Source organism: Choloepus didactylus, chromosome 10 (genome assembly GCF_015220235.1).
Source record: "Choloepus didactylus isolate mChoDid1 chromosome 10, mChoDid1.pri, whole genome shotgun sequence".
In the NCBI taxonomy this organism is placed as follows: Eukaryota; Metazoa; Chordata; class Mammalia; order Pilosa; family Megalonychidae; genus Choloepus; species Choloepus didactylus.
The window spans coordinates 79,066,080-79,086,907 of record NC_051316.1 but is presented as its reverse complement, the minus strand read 5'-3'; positions in this window follow the sequence as shown (position 1 = coordinate 79,086,907).

Genomic DNA, 20,828 nt, shown 5'->3' with positions numbered 1-20,828 from the left:
CTGCAATCGATGGCTTCCCTGAGGAAAACTCTAAGGTCCCAGCACGAACACTCAAGGTGGTATGAAAAAAGAGCCCATCCTGATGTACGTACTATCTGTGCCAAATCCTTAAATCTGTGAAGCTCTGTGAAGCTCTGTTTAGGGGAAAATGGCAGAATTAATAGCACAGAGGAATATGAGAGGGAAATGAAAGAGATATTTCTGGTTTTCTACTGTGACATCTGTATCCCCAAAAGAGGTCTTCTCAATTTAAGCCTGGGCATCAGGAGTACTTAATATACAATCAAACCCACCACAATGAGGGAGAAGCTAGTGCCAAGATCTCTAAGTTTTCTCTTTTGGTTCTCAGTAATAAAAGGGACTATCAGATCAGACAACAGTAAAAGGGCACAGGTGTGCTGCTCAGCACAAAAACAAGGGAAACATTCATTTCACTTGCATTGCTACCGAGAAACTATAAAGCTAGGAACTGCACCCTTCTTTGTAATATTCAGAACTGTGTCTAACAAATAAATATAATTGTTTGACTTTTTCCTAAAATCCACTTATTTCTAAATAAATAAATGTTTGTATATGCATAGGTAGTGAACTATTTTTTAAATCAATTTAATGTAACTCTAATCACTGCTGTTTTTGGACAAAATATATACATGCTCTAATTTAAGCCTATCTGTATTTTTTATTATGTTGGATTAATGTAAGAGGTTAGTAAAGTATAAATATCTTTGAAATCAATTTTGAAGATCAAGATATTAATTTCCATCCTTTAGTTTAATTGAAAGAGTCATTTATCAAGAGAATAACCCTTCTAGAGTGGACTTCTGATAGGCTAAAAACATCATTTAAAACTCATGATTTTTAATGTCTGTTTTGCTAAATCAGATTCTAAAAATTTTCTATCCTTGTACAGAAATTTACACATTGGTGAAATAAATTACTTAAGTAAAGTGCAAACCTTGCCAACTTGAAAGAAATAAATTTCTTTTGCAAGAAGAAAACCTCCTGATTGGTTTGACTGTTTTTTAACATAAGAGCTAAGACAACTATAACAAAGCAAATATCCATAAAAAAGCAAATATATAATTTTCCATTTGCACATAATAGTCAAATTACAACTTGAGTATATTTCATTTATATTCCTGGGTTCTTGTAAATTTGCTGCCTCATTCCACTCTGTATCTGAACCAAGGCAGTTAGTTATTAGGGGCAGTACACTTGATCTAAATACTCATAATTTATATACTGATAGAGTTAAATTATTTGGACAACATGCTGATGATTATCCTTTTAGGAAGTGATGAAGTACTATGGATTAGCTTTTTAGTGAGAGACATTTTGGTTCATATCCTGGCTCAACCAATTCTAAATAAGTGAATATTGACAAGTTATTTTAGTTCCATAAGCAACAATTTCCTTCTTAGTAAAAACCCTAAGAATGTCTGGGAGGATAGAAAAGGGTAAAACATCTAGTAGAGAACAAGCATTTCATTTTCAAACTACCATTTTGGCATAATGGATTTGTTGATATTCACATATATATCATAACCCTAAAATAGTCCATTTAATCTCAGTTTTTTTTAATTAAAAGTTACATGCACAATCATCTTCAGCTGATCTATCCTACTCCATCCCTAACATCCACTCTCTTTTCAACTCCCATCAAACCTCCAAGGCTCTCACCATTTCTGACTTTATTCTTGTATTTGGGCTCATTCTACTGTAAGTGATGTAAATTTTCTCTGAGATTTAATATGGTGTTTGTTTTGGTGAATGTGTGACTCCTATAACGCCATATTCACCTCTTATATTTGTAAAGTCTCCCAAAGACTAAATATCAGACAAAGGTATGTTCTTGTTACTAGGAAGCATTTCACCCAAATGAGAATAGTGTCCCTAAAGAGTTAAAGTTGGACCCTCTGTTCAAAACCAGGGACATGCCTAGGTAGCCTTCTTTTCCTTCCCTTCCAATGTCCACACCAGGTCTTTCCCCTCTGTGTATTGCACCTCCAGTGACAGAGGAGGAAAAGATAAGAAGTGTGGTTAAAAAAAGAAAGAGAGTGCCCCTTCTAAATATTTAGGGGAAGGCACCATTAATTGACCCAAGTCTCATATTTTCATAAGATGGGGAAACACCCAAACCTAACTGGACAGACCCTGCCCAATGTTCAAAATCCAATATCTTAACAAATAGATACACAGTAATATATCAATGCAATGAAAGCAGTGAATAAAAATTTTAAAAATTCTCTGAACAGTACTTATTAACAACTCTATTGTACTTTTTTAAAGTTCTCATTGAAGCTATTAAAATCCATTTAAATCTACATATTTGAATTTCCACAAGTTATTCATTTCATACTTCCTACATTTACATCAAAGAAACAGAATTATGCCAACAATGCCTAATGTTAAAATTATTTAAAATAATACTTCACATTATGCGCAGCTTAACAAAACATCTTCCATTGCATTTTATCCTCTCAGAAATCCTGCAACAAGCAGGCATTAGACTTTCAGTAAAAAAAAAAGGTCAAGGTAGATAACTGTCTTGAAAAATATTGCATAATTAATCAACGAGAGATCAGAGGATTGAAATTGAGAGAGGTTCTAACTCCAATTCCAATCCTTTTACTAGTACAATAATTCACACATCTCTTCAATTGTTTGTCTTTGCTCTTAAGATTAGCTATAATAGCTAAACATGCTAAAAGTAATTCTCTGAAGTAACTTGATACTCTTGCTACTAAGAAAGTCATCAATTCATATATTTGTTTAATGGCTGCTGAAACTTTTAGTTGTCCTCTTCAACTACCTTATTAAGTTCAAGTACATGCCTACACATAACAAAGATGTAAAATGGGAAATGTACCAAATATGAGACAGTGATATAATCTATCCAACTGGCTAATTTTTGCTAAATTCACTGCCTTTTTTTAAAATAAATATTCAGGTTCTATATATACTGCTAGGTAGTGAAGTCATTTTCCTCGTCAAGCCTAAAGGAGGTTCCTCATCCTACTTCTTTGGCTCATGGATAGTTGTTTCAGTGCTACAAACTACTAGGTAGCTAACAGATTTCTAGCATTTTTAAAACCTACTTCTCATTTATGGCAAAGCGAAAGAAAATCTGAAGGAGGAATAGTGGTTAGAGAAAAGGAGACTCTAAGAGTTGGCTCAGATACTAAAAAGGTAGGTCAGTCACTTAACTTCTCTAAGCCCCAATTTCTTTATCCATAAAACAGAGATTACATAAGGATAAATGTGATGATCAAATGAGATTTACATAAACATGGCATATAATAAGTGTGCCCTAGAATAAACCCATTCCATGCATTAAACACCGGGATTTTCTAGGAGACATAAATTGCAATGATTTTATCCCTTTGCTCTTTTAAAACCAAAAAATGAACATCTGAAAAACCAGAGATCAAGCTAGATGGACATTTAATAAAGAGGGCTGCACAGGCGAAACAATAACCCCTGATCCATAACCTTAAGGATCAATCTCAAAAGGTTTTTCTTTAGCCTTTCAAAGCAGCAAAAGACTCAAGACTCATTTTCAAAAAAGAATAGCCCTTTTTTCTTAAATATATAAATATTTCAAAAGCGTAGTTACTTGGCTATCATCCAAAACCATGATTTTTCAAAGGACTCTTTGAAAACATAGATAATAGTAATTCAATTCTATTTATAAACTGTGCATAATGCTATTTGTGGCCAAGGTAGCTTAGTCATTTGACCTACTCTACAGTTTACAATAGTAATGCTGGGTTGGGCATGACAGCAAAAACTCATGGTGTCTAAACAGTGAGGCACAAGTCAGTCTTCTAGAACTTGACGAAAATAGGTTTCATAATAAAAGTTGTCTTTTCAAAATGCTTAATCAATCATAGGTGAAATTGCAACTACGTGCATATTTCATGTTTCCAAGTAGTTGGAAAACATTTGATCTCTCTCTATTAAGCATAAAATCAATTGAAATTATAAATTACAAATCTAAACAGGTAATATATGTTTTTCTTTTATGAGCTTGTGAATTATTGTGAAGTGGTGGAGAGAGGGTTCTCTGAAATTGGATGTAAATTTGCAACACCAAATAGGGAGGCTGTGACTCAATCAGCATGGTAGCTGGGAGATATCTGAACTGCATGTCTCTTGTGTATTCCGATGCAGCTCGGTCAATTGGGTACAGTTTTCTGTTTTTCTCTAATGTTCTTTGGACAAAATGACACATAAATGCATGCAAAGTACAAGTTATGCGCAAATAGTTTCTTATTATATCAATCTCATTGTAACAAATTTAGTTTCAAACAAGTGTTATATCAGAACAGACTGTAGATGAAATACCTAACAGGATAAGATTCCCCCTCCCCCCACTTCCTCTTCCCTGGCTTCCAAAACCTAGCAAAAACCAATGTCAAAAACAATTGGAAAGACTTAGTGATGTGTCTCAAGACAGAAGAGCAGAAACTCTTTTTGGAATACAAAAAGTGTAGAGAATATGCTAAAAGGAAATCAAGTTCTCTCTTTCCTTGCAGGTGCTCTTCCAACAAAGAGGAATGAAAATGTATTGATGGTAGAACTTCCTGAAACAACCGAACAACCCATCCAGCGAGAGTCTGTGGAGAAAAATGTTCAGTCCTAGGTTAGGGGTTTAAGGTAAAAAAAAAAAAAAAAAAAAAAAAGAGTATCCAAAGGATGCTGGGGGTTAAGGGCCCCAAAAAACATTAAACTAGATATTAGCACAAATCTGATTGAAAATCCTACATTCTTTCCATTAAACTAATGGCTATTTAGCATTATGGTCCTCTTGAAGATTTGATAAATGCTACTACACATAAGATTTACATTATGCTTAGCCTGGCCTAGCCCATTGACAGAAATGTAACAATGGGACTATTACAATGCAGGAAAGATTTATGCCTTGGATTACAGAGTCATTTTTAAAGTTTTACATCCTGAAATAAGATTAAGAAACTGTTTATTACCAAAGACAAACATTTCTGTATTTTTTTTTAAACTTAAAACTGACCCAAAGTTTATCCAATCAGAAATGTTATCTATCTATGATAATCTGAATTATAAATACAGTCTTCTGTCTTTCTTCTAGGAGCTTACTTTTATTAAATCTAGACTCCTTTGCATTATGATTTTATTATAATAGATAACAAAAGAAAACTAACAATAATGTTTTGTTAAGTGTCAAATATTGTCTCAATCTTATTTTTGTAATTTAAGGTGAGGTCCCAACCTCACACAAGGATCCACTGCCATTGAATGAACTGCATAGCTTCAGAAGTTTTTCCCATATTCCACTTATTCTCAGAAAATTTTACTTGGCTTCCCTGCAGAGCTTCTCTGTGCTTTGAAGGATACTTCGCTCTTCTGAATTTCTTTCTGCATTATTTCTGGTTTACAACTGACATTGCCTGGTTGTTTGATTTCTTTTTTTTTTTTTTTTTCATTTCCAGTTTAGATCACTTCTGTCTTAGGCCACTTAATCCCTTCCTCAAGTGGTAAGTACTGAGAGGTTGGTGCATATTCTGGGCTGTGTTACTGCAGGAGTCTGATGAATCCAGCAATAAAGAAACTTTTCTGGTTACAACAGGTGACAGAAGCTGAGTTTTATTAAGACTCTAGAATGGTGTCAATTGCTTGGTTAAGAAAGTTGCCCCATATCACATCCTACACAACTGATAATATTTTAGTTTGGCTATAAAAAGGAATCCTCAAGTTGTCTTCCTGTATACGTCCACCATACATTTGCTTTTAACCCATAAATTAAGATACAGAACTACCCTCCCTCCTCCATGGGACAGGAATCCCAGGGGTGTAAATCTCCCTGGCTACCAGGGACATGACTTCTGGGGATGAGCCTGGACCCAGCATCTTGGGATTGAGAAAGCTTCTTGACCAAAAGGAGGAAGACAAATGAAACAAAACAAAGTTTCAGTGGCTGAGAGATTTCAAATGGAGTCAAGAGGTCATTCTGGAGGTTATTCTTATGCATTATATAGATAACCCTTTTTGTTTTTAGTGTATCAGAATAGCTAGAAGGAAATACCTGAAACTGTTGAACTACAATCCAGTATCCTTGAGTCTTGAAGACAATTGTATAACTATATAGCTTATCTGGTGTGATTGTGTGATTGTGAAAACCTTGTGGCTCACACTCCCTTTATCCAGTAGATGGACAGATGAGTAGAAAAATGGGGACAAAAAGTAAATGAATAACAGATCTGTCTTTATTTGTACTACAGGGATATCTGAGTCACAGAGACAGATCAACCACCAAGGAGGGGAAAATCTGCCATGTTTAAATAAATTGAAACTAGTTTTGCATGATTTGGAGAACAGAGTCCTCTACTTTCCCAGCATTAGCTGGTTTCTACAACAATTGTGGGAACGATCCTCAATATGTGACTTAAATATTGAACTGCAGATGCTATAAGGGGCATGCCCATGTGTGTCTGTCTTGTCTGGCATATCCATAAGGTCTAATTATTGATATCTGAGTACATGACTTTTTCCTCTTTTTCTCTTGAAGAAGTTTTATACACAAGTGAGCGAAATCAAGATTTGAGGTGATGCTTTACATGCAAATAATAAGGCATTAAATATTTGGATTGTTTCTAGCTCAACCCACAATCTGACCACAAGCTCTTCACTCCAGGGTCCTCTAGATTACAAATACTGAAGCTGCACTAAAGTCCCTACTGAAACTCATGCTTTACATCATACAAAGAAAGCAATCTCAAAATCCCTAGGCTTTTCTGAGAGTTTAAGATTCTTCAGTGTATGGGAATGGAATATTTTCTAAGGAAACATGCTGGCACACCTTGCCTACTTCATGGAGGAATTAACAAATTAGATTAACAATTTTAAGTGTGAGAGGGCACTTTTAATTATGGGTTTATAGATACTATTGAGCACTTTTTAAAATCTCAGATGAAAGTGCTAGAGAATTCCAAGGGAAAGAGTAACTTTAATTTCCAATGTTTTAAGTGTGCTTGTACATTAAGGGAGAACTCACAGAAACTGCCAGCTCAGGAAAAGTCAAATTAGGATAAAATCAGCTGATCGTTAGACTAATGAATTTTTGCACATTTCTCATTTCATAATGCTAAAATTACAATAGGATGTTCTGAAAATTTTGAAATAGTTGGCACATAAATACAGAAAATTTGTTATCTTCTAATTTTTATGTGGTACAACTAATGGAGATAAATCCTTGGACAAATTGGAACCATTTGATAACTTGGCTCAAAAACAGCTATATGTCTTCTCTCTGATGTTTTCACATTGTGAAAATGTAATGTCATACTTCCATTATATTTATGTAAGATGAAAATATAAACATATTTTCATCTAAAGTGTCTTTTTAAGAGATACTGCTTTTATAAACCTTAGACAATGCTGCATGTGAATTTAGTTAGTCCATAGGTTCTCTCAAAAAAATTTCTCTCATCTCTTAAACAAGCTTTTACTGTGACTGTGTTGCTGTATGTATTACAAGCATAAAATGATTTTCGGACCTTGAACTACTATTAGGTATAAATTATTTCTACTATAATTTCTATGAAGATTAAAATTCTTAAGAAAAATGTGAGTCTCCAAACTACTCCAAATAACATGAACACTTCAGGGTTTACCTTATATAAGATGCTGATAAGGTTAATGCATTATTTACATATATGTATGCATCTACATAAGGTCTATTAAAATTATTTTAAGAATTAGAATGAACAATAAGAATGCTATCATTTCCCATGCTTAAACATCTATGGCTTATGCCTGTATTTTGATGTAAAGAGCAGTACCCTCTCACAATTCTTTTTGATACTGCCTTTCTCCAATTCAGGCCTTAAGTACAGAATAATAAAACTATTAAGATGATGCAAACCATGTATTTCTTAAATGGTCACTAAGTAGCTACAAGGTTCACTTCCTCACCTTATGAAAGGGAAGTTAATAGACATAAGTAGACATGTGCTATTGTCTATGTATTTAATTAGCTCAAAACTTTTATAAAATTTATCCTGCTTATCAAGCACATAAGAAAGGAAGAGCTATGATAAAAAAAGAGAAACTGAAGTTCTAGATCAGTTTTGTACAGATAACGTATTTTTAATATGAATAGGTTTTAGACAAATGTTTCTATGCACGTTTCTACATTGTTAGAAGTATATTCACATTAATGTGCAGAGTAGCGAACTGACTTTCAATAAATACATATTTAATATGATTTTCATCCTAGATTTGAACTATCCTCATCATTTTGGACAGTCAACACATACTTTTCTGGGTTGATGGAGGACCCCGAAATTTCGTCAGTTGTTTTTACTGCCCAGATGTTTCTTACCCTAAGGACAATCATTAACTTAATCTTTATGAACTAGTTACATGCCATGCATTAAATAGAGGATTCCGTTCACCTCCATTCTGACATTGATTATTACAATACATTATTTACAAACATTCAATCTTAACATCAATAAATAGTTTCTCTTTTTCCATGATGCTAGCCTGAAACCCTCTTTTAAAAGCTACAGGACAGAAGAAAGAAACATTAAACAAACAATAACCTCAATAAAGTACTGTACTTATTCCTGACTACTGATGCTGCAAGAATAGATCCATGGTAGACCTTTCCTGATAAATCTGACCTTAAAACCATAAACAGACTTTTCAGAATATTCAACAGAAATGAGTCAGGAGTTCTGGGGCTCCCTTAGTTCAGAAGTTGGTGGCAGAGTGAAAGCTGCCACTAGGTGAGCAAAGGTCTTTGAAATAAGAATAATGATAAATGAAAGTGATGCAGAAAATAAAACTGTGGCTGGTTGATTGAAATATTTTTGTAATTTTTTGTAACATTCTTGGAGGGGATAGGTGCAAAGATCTCTTTTTTTAAAAATACACATATAAACTTTATGTAATTGGCCTTACACAAAATTTAATAAAACATTCTTTCAATTGTATCTTGCTGCAACTGGCATTTCATAATCTGGGAAACTATCCTGTGGGACACTTTAATATAAATTGCAAACTGATCAATTATCAAGGTAATTAGGATGATGGTTCTGTAGAAACTCTCAACTGATCTTTTATGTAAAACTACTAAAAATGGCCAGACATAATACAAATTGTTTTTACTGAGCCTCTAATTCTCTTGGCAATGTAATTATTTGCATATGATCAGTAAGAGCCTCTCTTCCTTCCTACTAGGACACAAATGGACACATCAGGTTTGTTCACATGCCTATGCCAGAAATAACACAATTACATTTAAATCTGGATTAGGTATGACAAACCTACTAAAGAATATAGACTGTGCTTCATATGTGAAAAACATGACTATAGAATTTCCCAGGAATCCAGAATTTCCCTGAAAGATCAGGAACATTGGCAAATATAGGGATCTCAGAAAAAGCAGGTATCCTTTCAGTTATAGGGACCACAGGTAAAACCTGATGGAGACAAATTTGATGGTGTTTTATCTCCAGCCTAAATATCAAAGAACTGATACAAGTAGTAAAAATATTTCTGAAATGATACACATGATTAAAACTACAAACCCAGGGCTTTTTACAGATTCTACACAAAAGTTAGTCCTCTGAACTTTAATATCATTTGAGTCTAGATTTTGTTAAACACTGAATCTCAGTAAATAAAACAGACAAAATAAAACAAGCCTCAAACATGTGATACCAAATAAAAGATTATAGTAAGGAGGAGGAGCTAAGACGGCGGCACAGAGAGGAGTGGAAGCCAGTTACTCCCTCTGGAACAATACATAAATGACATAAAAATTAGTAAATAACCTGGAATAACTGTGGGGAGACAAACATGACTGTCCACTCATCATAAACCAACCTGAATTGGGAGGAATGCCCAAGATTGCAGCATAAAATCTGTAAGTAAAAACTGCAGACCCATGCCGAGAGCCCAGTGCTAGAGAGCAGCAGTCTGTGAACAAGCAAATATACCTCAGCCCACCTCTAACTGGGGTTTTAATGTTAACTGCTCAATACAGATTCTGAATCCCCAACAAGCAGACAGAGGCTTTTGGTGATGACTGACTTGGGGAGAGTCAGGAGACTTATCTGTCTCAGGACAGGGAGCCCAGAGGATTGGGTGTTATCTGTGGCTGATGGGTGAATCTGGGAGCTTTCTGTCTGTTTCTCTCTCTGTCAACCTGGGCAGCTCGATGCAGAAAGCCTCAGCAGTGTTCAGCTTGCAGTGCTTTGCAGTAAAGAAAACCTCAGCCATTTTAAAATCACAGCATTATGACCCAGACAAGGGTGGAGATAGCAGAGTCAGAGAAAGAAAGAATCTATTTATATGCAAATGACCTCTCTCTAGGGGGCATAGCTTTCCAAGAGGAAAGAATAGGGGCCCTGATGTACTAGCTGCCTTACATTCAGAACCAGACCTCAGAGCCTGGGGGAGGAGAGCCACGGGCCACACCCCCTTACACAAGCCTGTGACAGGCTTACAGGTGCCACACCTGCTGGGCAGAAAAGCACAGGGTGTGTCAATCCTGTAAGACACATCATCGGGGAAACTGGATACTGAATATTTCCTCCTTCTGTGACCTGAGCTTGCTCTCCCCTGGGAAAACCTGATTGGGGAGGCCTAGGAGTTCAGATGCCTAGACAACAGAAAACTACAACCTACATTAAAAAAACGAAGTTATGGCCCAGTCAAAGGAACAAACATACACTTCAACTGAGATACAGGAATTTAAACAACTAATACTAAACCAATTCAAAAAGTTTGGAGAAGATATGGCAAAAGAGATAAAGGCTATAAAGAAAACACTGGGCATACATAAGGCAGAAATTGAAAGCTCAAAAAAACAACTGGCAGAATCTACGGAAATGAAAGGCACAACACGAGATGAAAGACACAATGGAACATACAACAGCAGATCTCAAGAGACAGAAGAAAACACTCAGGAACTGGAGAACAAAACACCTGAAAGCCTACACACAAAGGAGCAGATGGAGAAAAGAATGGGAAAATATGAGCAACGTCTCTGGGAACTTAAGGATGAAATGAAATACAAGAATGTATGTATCATTGGTGTCTCAGAAGGAGAAGAGAAGGGAAAAGGGGCAGAAGCAATAATAGAGGAAATAATCAATGAAAATTTCCCATCTCTTATGAAAGACATATAATTACAGATCGAAGAAGTGCAGCATACTCCAAACAGAATAGATCTGAATAGGCCTATGCCAAGACACTTAATAATCAGATTATCAAACGTCAAAGACAAAGAGAGAATCCTGAAAGCAGCAAGAGAAAAGCAATCCATCACATACAAAGGAAGCTTAATAAGACTGTATGCGGATCTCTCAGCAGAAACCATGGAGGCAAGAAGGAAGTGGTGTGATATATTTAAGATACTGAAAGAGAAAAACCACCAACCAAGAATCCTATATCCAGCTAAACTGTCCTTCAAATATGAGGGAGAGCTCAAAATATTTTCCAACAAACAGACAATGAGAGACTTTGTGAACAAGACACCTGCCCTACAGGAAATAACTAAAGGGAGCACTATAGAGTGATAGGAGAAGACAGGAGTGAGAGGTTTGGAACACAATTTTGGGAGATGGTAGCACAGCAATGTAAGTACACTGAACAAAGATAACTATGAATATGGTTGAGAGAGGAAGGTTGGGAGCATGTGGGACACCAGAAGAAAGGAAGAAAGATAAAGACTGGGACTGTGTAACTCAGTGAAACTTAGAGTGTTCAACAATTGTGATAAAATGTACAAATATTTTCTTTCAAGAGGGAGAACAAGTAAATATCAATCTTGCAAGGTGTTAAAAATGGGGAGGCATTGGGGGAGGGATGCAATCAAAGTAAACTAGAGACTATAATTAACAGAATCATTGTATTATGCTCCCTTTAATGCAACAAAGGTGATATCCCAAGGTAAAAGTAGGTAAGAGGGGGTTAGGGGATGGGTGTGAGACACTTGACATTGGTGGTGTTGTCTGACTCTTTATTCTACTTTGACTTAAGGTTATCTTTCCTTTTGCTGCTTCCTAGCTGTTATTTGTTTTGTTTTGTTTTTTTCCTCTTTCTTTTATCTTTTTTCTTTTGCCTCTCTACCTGCTTTGACTCTTCCTCCTGCTTTGTGGAAGAAATGTAGATGTCCTCATATAGATAGTAGTGAGGGTGGTGAACACATAAATATGTGACTATACAGGGAACCATTGATTGTTTACTTAGGATGAAATGTATGGCATGTGAACAAAACCATCTTAAAAAAAAAAAAAAAATGGGTTGATGATGAAAACTTGAGGGCAATATACTGAGTGAAATAAGCCAGACACATAAGGACAAATATTGCAGGGTCTCACTGATAGGAACTAATTATAATATGTAAACTCATAGACATGAAATTTAAGTTACCAAGATATGGAACGAGGCTAAAGAATGTGGAGCGGTTCCTTAGTATGAGCAGAATGTTCAACTAAGATGAACTTAAATGTTTGGAAATGAACAGAGGTGATAGTAGCACGTTGTGAAAATGACTAACAGTGTTGAATGGTGAGTGAATAAGGTGGAAAGGGGAAGCTCAGAGTCATATATGTCATTAGAAGGAAAGTTGGAGGTCAAAAGATGGGAATGTATAAAACTGAATCCTATGGTGTACAATGTCCATAATTAACTGCACTAATATTAGAAATCTCTTCCATGAACCAGAACAAATGTCTGACAATACAACTAAAAGTTAATAATAGAGGGACATATAGGGAAAAATATATACCTACTCCAAACTATATACTACAGTTAGTAGTATTTCAATGTTCTTTCATAAACAGTAACAAATGTACTATACCAACACTATGAGTCAAAAATTGAGGAGGGTTGGTTAGGAATATGGGAGGATTTGAGTTTCCTTTTCTTTTCTTTTGTTTTTGATTCTTTGTCTTTATTTCTTGTCTGGAGTAATGAAAAGGTTCTAAAAATTTAACAAAAATTAATTGTGGTGATGGATGCACAGCTGTATGAGGGTACTGGGGCAACTGATTGTAAACTTTGGATCTTTGGATAATTTTATGGTGTGTGAGCAATCTCAATAAAAATTAAAGTAAAAAAAGATTAAAGTAAAAGTTACTTTAGATTAAATCTATAATTTAGAGGTCAAAATTGATCAAAAGGCAGTTCTAAAAATAATTAAAACTGATTTTAGTCCTTAGCTTAGCCAATCTCCCCTATCAGACATAGCACATGTCACATAACCTGGCCCAAATTAGAGTTATAGTTATAAAAGTTTTGCTTATAAACTTCATACATTATAAGAGATAAGCCACTTTTAAAGGACCATCTTAAAACTTCACATTTTGTGATAAGCTAGGATAGCTTTTTTTCATTTTTTTTATCATAACTGAGAACTTCTTGTGTGTATACCCAAATGTTATCCAAATGTAATCCTGTTGGAATTATAAACTGCCATATACCATATAAACTATTGCATATAGCTTCCGACTTGAGCAGGACATATGGTGAAAGTCATCAGACCATCCCGGGGGTAGGGGGGGTGGGGGGAGGGGAAGTACAAATAGTATCATAAACAAAGCATTGACACTCCCTCCCCTGATCACTTTTAGTAACAAATCTCCACTCTCTTATGTCACAAGCCCCTGCCAAAACTCTGTTCTCACACCCTGTGAATATCTTTGCCCTAATTCTTATAAACCACCCCCTACTCTTGGCTTGCTCCATCTTTCCTCTGCTGGCTGCCACCAAGAAGACTCAGCTGTCAGTAAGTCTATTAAACTCATGTCTAGCTCTGTGCCTGGTGTGTACTTTGACCTTAGGGCTGTGCTGACCCAAGCCCTTCAAGAGCTGGCTTGGAACATGTACTGTTTCCTTTCTTTTTTTTCCTGGGAGCCCAATAGTTTTGAAATGTATAAGTTGGACTTTACATTCTGCAATACTATTGCAAGTTAATTTAAAAAAAAAAATCAAAGCTCTAAAATTGCCTATGAATTTTTCTACCAATCAAATACATGCAAGTTCAATTTTCCATTCAATTTCAACTCTTGCATGGATCAGTTCCCCAAAGCCCAACAAAGAATCATACTTTCTGTATCTAAGGCTAAGAAACCATAAAGTCAATAACTGAAATTACATAAATCTCCTGATCTTTGTCTCCACCCTAAAAAAGGAACATAGAAATAGTTACCTCCTTAGGAAAAATTCAGTTTTAAACCAGAGACCATAAGCAGAACTGTTAACACCTTCAAGTGACTAAGAGCGAGAACCTGAAGTCTGGATTAATTGGCATTTACTCCCCAGTGACTTAAGCTAGGTTTCTTACTTTTCCTGTGCTTTAGTTTTCTCAACTCTAAAATGGCGATTTAATGGTATCTACCCAACAAAGGTGATGGAAGATTTTGGAGATAGTCTATGGAAAGCACTTAGAACTGTGCCTGACACACAGTTAAGACCTGAGATTTAGTCACTACCTTCCCTTCCAGGCTTATTGGTTGTTCACTGCCAACATCTCTTCTGATGGGATGGTGCCCATGCCACATTGGTTATTTTCTATTTCTAATATACTTGCTAGAAATTTCTCAATAAAAGTTAGCTAGTAATATTATGGTATAATACCCATTACATATCAGCCTTTAATAAATGTGAGTGCCTCCTCTTTCACACCCCAGCTTCTGCAGCTCCTGCCTCCCTATTATCATTTCAGCAGGACAAACCTAGTGCTAGATAAAGGTTGGTTTTTTGTTGTTTTTTTCGTTTTGTTTTGTTTTTGTTTTTTAAATCTCAAATCACATAAGTTTGGCTGGTATATTATCAATAAAACCACACAATGTAAATTATCACAAAGTGCTTATAAGATGGAAAACATGAAGTATCTCTCTAAACAAAGGTCCTGTCTAATGAGGGTTATTCAGTATTGCTATAAGATTTAGACAAATGGTAACAATTGTGCAAAATGAGTGACTGTGGAGCATTCTTCTGAAGGAAAGTTTTGCAGAGTAAAGTTGGACTTCAGCCAACTCAGCTCATGGGAATGAAGAAAGATATGAGAACATAGGTCCTTAATTGTATGTTTTCTTTATTGTGATTCATGGCGATGATTACACAGAAACTGAGAACATTGTAAAAAGCCATATTTTCTTTTCTTTTTAGACCTTTAATTACTGATCTTTTTCTGGTGGAGGCAGAGGTCAGAGATAAATTGTTACATTCAGTTCACTTAATTTGTGAATGGCTACGGTAATTAAACAAATTAGTTCACACAGTAGTAATATATTAGGCATATTTTTAAAGTCCTAGCAGCAAACAAATGTGATTAAACAAATATATGAGTTGATTAATTCTACATTAAGTCCACTTAATTTGTGAATAGCAATGGTGATTAAGAGAAAAAAAAAGCCTGTGTAATATAACAAACAAAAAACGTGTTGTTGAAAGAGGAAACGATTACCAAAAGAATGAATACTATTTATAAATTCATAAGAATTTATATAAACCTAGATACATATTTCAGTGTGGTTTAAGCTAACCAGTATTTCAATGTCAAAATTCAACAAGTTTAAATGAATGGCATTTAATAATAGTTCCAAAGATCTAAATGTAAATTGTGTTACATACGAGAAGATGGTTGGTTGTTTTCACAGTGACAGTCATGAATGAATACCCATAATATTAAAAATTATTGATCTCTGATAGAACATATGTTACATCAGTTTAGCAGGTTAAAGGAATCACATCTTCTCCTTTACTACTATAACCACTTTAAAATGCAGCATTTAGGGAAATAAGTTTTCTTCAGCTTAGTAAAGGATTGCATCACAACATAAAATACCAGAATTTTCAATGGAGAGTAAATTGTAAAGTTATTTCAGATATTATTGGCATATATCTTAACTATTTGAAAGTTGTTACAACCTGAAAAATAAAAAAGAAACATTCACTTTTCACTCAGTTCATTTTCCATTATTGTAAAAGACAATTAGCATCAAATGGCTTTAAGTGTGCTCTGTAAATATCTTGAATAAGAACCGTGGTGTCAGTTTTCCTCATTAATGAATATCTAAATTGGTAATTTTTACAAAAGTCTTCCCTTTGAAATTTGAATTATTTAAAGGACTTACCACAGGCTGAACATTAATTTTAGCTGCATAAGAGAATTATATAAAACCATTAAGTACAAAAAATAAAAGTAGTACAATAACTTTGTAAGCAATATTTACAAAAATGGCAAAGATTTTTATAAACATAAAAAGGAAGTTAACTTGATTCCTATTGATTGTACAAGGGTTTGACCATCCTACAGGGGTGTATTTAGGGCAGGTGGGCTTTATTTTGTATTGAGTCAAACTTAATGAACTAGGGGATTGATTGGCTATCTATTTCAGATGCCTTGATGGTGATTTTTATTTGTTAATTTGGTACTTATTACTATCTGGAGGTAGGAACATATATTTTAAACAAACAGACAGACATAAATAGTTTATAACTTCAATTAAAAAATTTTTCAGCCATGAGTCGACATAAAAAACACAAACACAGAAATACAAAACTCACTAGTTTATATAAAAGAGCTTGCTTTCTCTCTTTGCCCCAAACTTATATTTTAATCAGAATTTTTGTTCTTGGCAGACAGGAAAAGTTGAGGTTATTTATTTAATCTGAGGGCTAAAACCTTCCCATAATAATTTGTGGAGGAGATTTTAAGATTTCCTTTGCTGTGACATGTATCTTACAGAAACTTTGCCCCATTTCTCAGGCCTATTTGACTTTCAGATTTATTGTGGAGAGAGGGATCTTGTAGGTCCCTTTCCGGATCAGTCCAACCAGCTTTTGCCTTCCAGGACTTAGCATCTGAGGTAATGACCAACATGTGTACAAGCTGATATAGGTCAGGTAACCCTGGATCACATGCTCCCAAAACAATTCTAAGTTCTATGAATATTTGCTGGTCTTATTTGGGGAAATCTTTAATTTTAACTCTTAATTCAGTTCAAGTACCAAGGTTTAAATTCTGCTCTAGCAGGCAACCAGTTTCCATAGGAATCTTAGCCTTTAAAGGAATCTGGACTAGATCATTTTCCCTCAGGGGGTCAAGAGGAACCAGTTAGAAGCTACGGAGGAAGGGCTGGGTACAGATAGATGGGGGAGCTACAGGTTTGGTTTGAAGTTCTCTCTCCTTTGTTCTGTTTTGGGCCTTTTCTTTTTCTGAGGAATCTTTAAGTAAAGCTATTGTGGAGACAGATTGTCCTTTAGCAGCCTCCAAGTACCAGTCTTGGATCCCAGACCTCCTACCCCTTTTTTAAGGCATCTCTCAAGTGGCCACTACACAGACAAACCACCCTTCCTCAGATCCACCCATGAACAGAGAGTCATAGGTCCATAATCCCAGTATATATAAGAATTTATATAAGGAGTTTAAGCAGGAGGAGAGGAAGATTTAAAGGAGGAGGATGCCATTATGCTGTGGTCAGATGAAATGTCTCTCAGCCCCAGGCCATTCTCTGCTCAGCCACTTGGATACCGCTCTGCTGTTACCAGGATTCCCCAGCGAGGCTCATTGCTCAGGAGAAGGAGGACTGGCAAACCACGCCCCATATGACCTAGGCTTGGAGTCGGATCAGAGGGCCTCGTGGATTCCCAAACCTGATGTCTTCAAAAGAGACAGAAAATTAGAGAGCTGAAGGGAGAAACAAAGTGGAAAGTCTCACGGTAGAACAGAAACCAAATCCAAATCAAAGGTACCTCAACCAAAGTCCCCAATAAAAGGCAAGTGAACTCAAAACAAATTGAGAAGTTTAAATATAAGAAGGGGTTACCTGGGGGATGCAGTCTTGATGAGAGCACAGCAGACACACAGGGGTCTTTCGTGGGGGCTCACCAGACTGGTTGCTGGAGCCAGCAGCCCCGCAGGGCACTTGCTACATCTCGCTGAGGCCTCCAAACTTGGGAAAAACAAATTGGAGTTGAGTTTGCAGACTACGATATTTATCTGGCACACCAAAGTTCTGCTGCCGCAAAGGAAGCCGGAGCAGAGGTAGCTTCAGGATTCTCAGGATGGCAAATGAGTTTTATAGACATAAACAGGAAGTTAGCTTGACTCCTCTTGATTGGACGAGAGTTTGATCGTGGTATAGGGGCGTGATTAGGGCAGGTGGGTTTTATTATGTATTGGGTCAAACATAATGAACTAGGGCTTGATTGGCTATCTGGGTCAGTTGCCTTAGTGGGGATTTCAAATTTCAAAAGATGAAGAGGAAATTCAAGAGAGAATTCAAAGAGGGAGTATGGGATAGGTTTTTTGGCTCTGACGGGCCCCTAGGGCTTTCTCCATACAATTATATCAGAAAACATACATTATCATATTAAATTTTTTAAGTACAGTGTCACATGTCTTAAGTTCACTGTAAATAAATTCCATTAAAAGTATTTAGTAAACACAATGGCATATTTAAGAGAAAAAAACTTTAATAAATAAGCCACTAAGAAAAAGTTAAAATGATTTAAGACTTTGAGTAGCTTCTGAAAAATTTTAGTGTAAAATTGGCAAGATTTTGTTTAGTACATGCTTTTAAAGATAAGATGTGTTAAAAAACCAATCCTTTGTATTATTTATGGAAATTGTATTCAGCATACCTATTCATAACCAAGATGTGATATATTTTACATATTTTCAGAATTGAACAGATATGATCCTCTTGATGGCTGTTATCTTAGTGATTAAACTGATTTACACAAAAATAAGAGATGATGGAAATTATGGAATGGCATTTATTTAGTAAATGGATTTTCTATCCCCTTGAAACTGGTATTTTTGATATGTTTATCTGCTTATATTATTCTGCGTTATTCTCTAATAACCACTAATTTGCAGTTTTCCCCATATAAAACTGACCAATGCACTACTGTTTATGTTTTCCCTCTGTGAAATACAGAAAGCATTTTGGTCATCTTCATTAGTCAAATTTTGCAAGATAGCAGGCCCATTCACAGCCTCAAGTACACTGTGTTTTCTTTTTCTAAAGAGAAGACTGTTCCCTATGCTAAATTCAGTTTAGCTCATGATATGCTCTGTGAATTAAAAAATAAATAAATGAAGCCCAGAAATACCATTAGCTATTCTTTTCTGATTCTTAAAGTATGTGAAAGTGGTTTATTTGTGTGTGTTTTTTGTTGCTCTTGTTTGATTTTTAATTAGGATTATCCTTGACATTTTCAGTATTAGTCACTTACCAAACTAAAGCAAAGTTTTCAATACATATATAAAAATCCATCTTTCTTACTAAGTCGACATTATTTTTAGTAATAATCATTAAATGAAATGAATATTAGTAATGGCTGGAAAAGATATGCAAACTGAGATTTTCTTTTGTTGATCTCCAGAACATTAACAAATAAATACATACAATTAACACATAAAATGAAAATAAATTAAACATGATATAATAAAGAAAAAAAGGACTACTATTCAACCAGCAGTTTTAAAATCTTCCTAACTCTGGTTCTTTGGTTGGATTGTGCTATAATATTACATGTAAATAACATTACATTACATAATAAGTGAATTTCAAGAAAACCAGAATGTCTGCAGTTACAATTTAGGTTTCTATTAAATTGAGCTAATAGTATGTTTTAATATCTTCATTCATTCTAAAGTTTTTAAAGAAATAATTACCAATTAAAATAGGAATAAGTTTATATTTTATAGATATTATTCAGATTCAGTTAAATATTTCATATTTGGTAAAACTTGCACTTACTCAATATAGATATTACACCTTGCAGTTTGCACTGTTTCACTACTTTAACTTTTAGATGCAAATAGAAACTACAAGTGGTCACATAGAATGACAGAACTTGATGTAACTCAAGTTCTATTCCTTTGTTTATAGTCACTATATGGTTATTATTATTTTTAATCTACTCTTTAATATATAGTACCACAGGTGTTAGAAACAGGAACTGAAACTGTGGTAAGCTTGAATCATTCTCAACCATTATAAACTACTGTTGGAATGCATGAAACCAGTCAGTGTGTGTTGAGGTTTGACTATATAATTGGAAATTCTTTCGATGAACTTACTTGTTGAGTACAGTGTTTATTAAATATTAAGTGATACAAAATATGATAACTGATAAGTACGACAGTGGTGGTTTAGAACTTTAAATCACCCCAAGTCTTTTATTGGTTAGGATTGGTGCTTGTCCTCATAGCCAGCACCTGGGGCTGTGGACAGTTCCAACCACTTCGCCCTTGGTATGCTACCTGTTAGGAACTCACAGACACCTGTTAGGCGGCCATTGCCCAAACCTCATCCATCCCCCACTCCTTCACTAAGCTGGCATCTCCCAGCCTTCCACTACCCCTCCTTTCCTATTGTGTGCCATTCTACAACCTGGGGGAGACGTTAAGTCTAATGAAAACACTGAGCCAGTTCTTAAACCAGGGAAACCTGAAACAAGTATCCCCAGATGCTTATTAGAACAGGAATTCTCAGTTGCAGGCTCACCCAGTGGATAAAACCACACTCAAATAGTATAGATCTATCTCTCAACTGTGACACGAAGTGGGGCATGCAAAGCTGCCATCTACTGACACCTACCAGAAGCAGTTTTGGCCACCCCAGGAGAACAGCTGTAATGGGACTTCTTCCCCTGCTCTTTTGGACTCTTTGTGCTGTATAAGTCACAAGGAGATTATTTGCCCTTTCTGGACTCTTTGTACTTTGTGAGTAATGAAGGGATCATGTTTTGAAAGTTTCTGTTTTGCCCTGAACTTGTGTTACCAAGAAATACCATTGTAGCAACTCGCTTCA